Here is a 6,000-nt window from a genome sequence, read left to right on the forward strand (position 1 = left end):
AAAATAATTGCAGAAAGGAGCAATGTGAAAATAAAACTGAAGGGACTATAATGAAGGACAGGGAAACATCGGAACCGGTGTGTGCACAGAAATCATCGTGCCCCATAACAAAACTCTGAATAGGACCCAATCCCTACTGAGAGCTCCACCCACTACGCCATTGTTAAAGTGAATGCCCAGCATTCTAGATATGTAGTTTAAAGAGGCTCTGTCACCAGATTTTGCAGCCCCTATCTGCTATTGCCTGTGATCGGCGCTGCAATGTAGATTACAGTAACGTTTTTATTTTTAAAAAACGAGCATTTTTGGCCAAGTTATGACCATTTTCGTATTTATGCAAATGAGGCTTGCAAAAGTACAACTGGGCGTGTTTAAAGTAAAAGTACAACAAGGCGTGTATTATGTGCGTACATCGGGGCGTGTATTATGTGCGTACATCGGGGCGTGTATTATGTGCGTACATCGGGGCGTGTTTACTACTATTACTAGCTGGGCGTTCTGATGAGAAGTATCATCCACTTCTCTTCACAACGCCCAGCTTCTGGCAGTGCAGATCTGTGACGTCACTCACAGGTCCTGCATCGTGTCGGCACCAGAGGCTACAGATGATTCTGCAGCAGCATCGGCGTTTGCAGGTAAGTCCATGTAGCTACTTACCTGCAAATGCTGATGCTGCTGCAGAATCAACTGTAGCCTCTGGTGCCGACACGATGCAGGACCTGTGAGTGACGTCACAGTGCTGCACTGCCAGAAGCTGGGCGTTGTGAAGAGAAGTGGATGATACTTCTCATCAGAACGCCCAGCTAGTAAAAGTAGTAAACACGCCCCGATGTACGCACATAATACACGCCCAGTTGTACTTTTACTTTTCAACACGCCCAGTTGTACTTTTGCAAGCCTCATTTGCATAAATACGAAAATGGTCATAACTTGGCCAAAAATGCTCGTTTTTTAAAAATAAAAACGTTACTGTAATCTACATTGCAGCGCCGATCACAGGCAATAGCAGATAGGGGCTGCAAAATCTGGTGACAGAGCCTCTTTAAATCTATGCAGTGAGCTCCCCCTAGTGGTGGGTGCAGGTAGCCTCTGTGTCAGTGTTACTGCAAGCAGTGGAAAGAGTTAAGTTCGTGGCCCCCTCCCACGAGGGCCCCCTAGTAGTTACATGCTCTGAAGAGGAGCGGATTGGGGGTGGGGGGAGAGATGTGAGAGGACAGGAGTAAAGTGTGGGGACAGGAGCGGTGTGCGGGTGTCATGTCACGTGCCCACACCTCGCCCACAGCTCCTGTATAATCTGCCACATCTCTGCCAGCTGTTCACCGGACACATGACGGGGGCATCTTGTTTCTTGACACCGCTTCTTCAGACTCATTCGGGTCTAGACCCGGGAGGTATCCGGAATTATTACAGCCCCGGGCATCATGTGACCTGAAGGGGAGGAGCCTGGGCTGCATTACACCTGGGGGTCCCCTGTTAGAGCAGCATATATGACCGGGACATCCAGCAGTCACAGGGTCTAAGGTCCAAAATAGCAATGTGGTCACCCCCTCCACCCAGTCATGTGTGCGGCTGAGGTGCCGCGTTGGCAGAGGCTCAGCCCGTCCTCAGTGCAGGGACTATAGGGGATTGTACAGCGCCTCAGTGGCTGCAGCGATACAGAATGGGGTCAGTACACAGACGCCTGTGCCAAAGCTGCCAACATCCAGGAATAACTATGAGGATGAGGCGGGCAAAGCGGGATATGGAAGATTGTGTCTGAACAAGCCCTGCTCTCAAATATAAGCCCCTCCCCTATAGTGCACCAATAAACACTGCCCGCCAGAGAGTTCCCCCATAAATAAAGAATGCACCATAAGCAGTGCGAGAGTTCCCCCATAAACAGTGCCAGAGAGTGCTCCAAAATCAATACAAGCTTGCCCCCATAATGCAAGAGTGCCCCATAAGCAGTGTCAGGTTTCCCCCATAAGCAGTGCCAGATAGTGCCCCATACACAGTGCCAGTCAATGAGTTTCAGACCCCCCCCCTCCCCCTCTTGCGTCTCTGCTGCCAGTAAACACCAGGCAGCAGCTCACAGGTCACTCCTCCTGCCGCAGAGGTCAGAGCGGCTGAATGTTGATTGGTCAGTGACTGGCCGCTCTCTTTGGGGACCTGTCTGTCCTGGGGTGTCTGAGGGACCCCCCCCCCCCTGCCAGACAGTGACAAGTGAGAACCCACACATCAGATCCTTCACCCTAGAGTCTCAGGAGGGATCCGTGACACGCAGGAAAATAGGACATGTCCTATTTTTTCACGGACCCTTCGCACGCTCCATTGAAACAACGGTCATGTGAACGGCGCCATTGACATACATGAGTCTGTGTGACGGCCGTTGTTTTAACATCCATCACAGGGACGTGATACTCGCTCGTCTGAATGAGCCCTAACCAGTAGTCACAACCGTGAGGCTGCGGGAACGTTTCCTGCCATTTCCCATGTGTTGGGGTGCCATCTGGTGGAGAACTAGGGATACTGCATTACTCTTCATCTTTCCTGTGGGATAGAGTCGCTGTAATTCCGCATGGGAAATCGATTAAACAATTCTATAGATTTAAAGGCAATGTGTTGCCAGCAAAACATGTTGTTTTTTTTTTAATTAAACATTTAGTGTGTGGGTGATTAAACATTGTTGAAATTTTTTTTATTTTTTTCACGAGTCAGGAAATATTATAAATTAGATTCTAATTTATAATATTTCCCATTGCTGGTCACTAGATGGAGCTATTCCCCAAAATTGCAGCATTGCATGTGGTAAAGCAACCACATTGCTTTTTGCTGCAAAATTGGGTAAAAAGCCCTCGCTCTAGTGAGCTCTCAGAATCCCCCCCTCCTTTATCCTGGCTAGTGCCGGGAGAAACGAGGGGATTAAACGGTCTAACCTCCTACACTGTGTGTCGCAATTTTTTGAGCTAACACACAGTGTAGTAGGTTTACATACACTAGTAAACACACACAAACACGAACATACATAGAAATCCCTTACCTGCTCCTGCCGCCGCGGCTCCCTCCAGCCCGTCCGCTCCGTCTGCTGCCGCTGGTCCAAGTGCACAAGTCCGGAAGCCGCGACCGGTAGTAGTAATCTTACTGTCCGGCCGCGACTTCCGGTCCACAGGAAAATGGCGCCGGACGGTGCGCATTTCAAATTGGACTGTGTGGGAGCGGCGCATGCGCAGTTCCCACACAGACGGCGTACACAGAAGTGGATGGGACGGGACCCGTTCGCAGTCCCTATGGGACTGTGGCTGCCGTATTCCATGTCTATATGTGTCGTTAATCGACACATACAGAAATGGAAAAAAAAATGGCAGCCCCCATAGGGAAGAAAAAGTGTAAAAATAGAAAAAAGTAACACACAAATAAATAAAAACGTTTTTAATAAAGCACTAACATCTTTAACATATTAAAAAAAAATGTGTGATGACACTGTTCCTCGTCACTTCATTCACTGACCGGATTTATTCTACAGGTAAAGGTGTGGTGTCCAGGACTGCACTAATGCAGAGTCTCCACCAGATGGCGCCATCCCTCATGAGGAGATATAGGAAACTTCACTATTACACAATGTTGGCTGCAATTACAACATAGGAAGCAAGAGATTTCCCCCCCCCCCTTGCAGGTTATACTGGGACTTGTAGTTCCTGAGAAGAGGCACAGAAATCACACTGGTTTTAAAAAAGATTTTCAGTGTCCATTTCACAGGTTTTATCAGTCTCCGTCTCTGGGAAATTCTCACCTGCTCTTTATGTTCTTCACTATTGTCTACTCTTTATCTCTGCTCCACTAGGACACAACTATGATCAGTGACTCCAGCTGACCTGCATTGTCTAATGGAGTCTGAGGTAGTGTGAAATCCACTTCCTGTCTCATTAGAGGCTTAAAGGGAATGTGTTGTCAGAAAAACATGTTTTGTTTTTTTTAGTTAAACATTTAGTGTGTAGGTGATTAAACATTGTTCAAATTTATTTTATTTTTTTCACGAGTCAGGAAATATTATAAATTGGATTCAATTTATAATATTTCCCATTGCTGGTCACTAGATGGAGCCATTCCAAAAATTGCAGCATTGCATGTGGTAAAGCAACCACATTGCTTTATGCTGCAAAATTGGGTAAAAAGCCCTCGCTCTAGTGAGCTCTCAGCATCCCCCCCTCCTTTATCCTGGCTAGTGCCGGGAGAAACGAGGGGATTGAACGGTCTAACCTCCTACACTGTGTGTCGCCATTTTTTGAGCTAACACACAGTGTAGTAGGTTTACATACAGTGGTAAACACACACAAACACGAACATACATAGAAATCCCTTACCTGCTCCAGTCGCCTCCGGTCCGTCCACTCCGTCTGCTGCCGCTGCTCCATGTGCACAAGTCCGGAAGCCGCGACCGGAAGTAGTAATCTTACTGTCCGGCCGCGACTTCCGGTCCACAGGAAAATGGACATTTCAAATTGGACTGTGTGGGAGCGGCGCAAGCGCCGTTCCCACACAGCGGCGTACAAGATAGTGGATGGAACGGGCCCCGTTCGCAGTCCCTATGGGACTGGAGCTGCCGTATTCCATGTCTGTATGTGTCGTTAATCGACACATACAGAAATGGAAAAAAAAATGGCAGCCCCCATAGGGAAGAAAAAGTGTAAAAAGAAAAAAAAGTAACACACAAACACACAAATAAATACAAACGTTTTTAATAAAGCACTAACATCTTTAACATATTAAAAAAAATTTGCTCTGCTCTGCGCCTCCCCCATGCTTTACACTGCAGGTCTGATTGTTCAGATTGGTTTAGCAGGAAATCAGTACATAGAGGGCTGGTGTCCATTACAGCAAGGACAGAATGATTAGAAACTACAAGAAGATAAATAGACCTTACTGACAAATGTAAACACAGGGGAGGGGCCTCAATAAAGGAGGAGGAGCTTGTACAGAAAAAACACAGTAAAACATTTAAAGGGGTGTTCCAAAATGAAACATGTATGGCATATCCATAGGACAGCCACGGAACATGCCATAAATGTAAGAGCTGGGACCCGCAGCTTCCTCCAGAACAGGGATCATCTGACCCCCACACTGCCTGGTGAGACGGCCACTGCATCCAGGCGGGGAATGAATGGTGAGGTGGACGCGCATGCGCATGGATATGCCATAAATGTGTGATTTAGGAATAACACTGTTCCTTTAAGAATAAGAATTTCACTTTCAGTTTAGAGGCACTAGGTGGCAGCACTAGTCCTTTGTATTGTATAATGAGCCCTTCAAGGCTATAAAGTAGCCACCTAGTGGTAAAAGACATTCATTACAACCAGCACAGTTCTGCTTATTCTTAATTTTTTTATTCTTTTTAACCAATCTCTGCTCCATGTTCCTGCCCGCACCTTATATATAATACAAGTATAAATAAGGAAAATTAGAAAAATAAAAAATACATGTGACAAACAGGAACGTGCGCCTCCCTATACAACACCAAATTATTGTATTCTTTTAAGTTTCAACCTCCTTATGTAGGGGCAGTATTATAGTAGTTATATTCTTGTATATAGGAGCAGTATTATAGTAGTTATATTCTTGTATATAGGAGGCAGTATTATAGCAGTTATATTCTTGTATATAGGGGGCAGTATTATAGTAGTTATATTCTTGTATATAGGGGGCAGTATTATAGTAGTTATATTCTTGTATATAGGGGGCAGTATTATAGTAGTTATATTCTTGTATATAGGGGTAGTATTATAGTAGTTATATTCTTGTATATAGGGGTAGTATTATAGTTGTTATATTCTTGTATATAGGAGCAGTATTATAGTAGTTATATTCTTGTATATAGGGGGCAGTATTATAGTAGTTATATTCTTGTATATAGGGAGCAGTATTATAGTAGTTATATTCTTGTATATAGGGGCAGTATTATAGTAGTTATATTCTTGTATATAGGGGGCAGTATTATAGTAGTTATATTCTTGTATATAGAAGCAG

Source organism: Rhinoderma darwinii, chromosome 6, assembly GCF_050947455.1.
Source record: "Rhinoderma darwinii isolate aRhiDar2 chromosome 6, aRhiDar2.hap1, whole genome shotgun sequence".
Taxonomy (NCBI): Eukaryota; Metazoa; Chordata; class Amphibia; order Anura; family Rhinodermatidae; genus Rhinoderma; species Rhinoderma darwinii.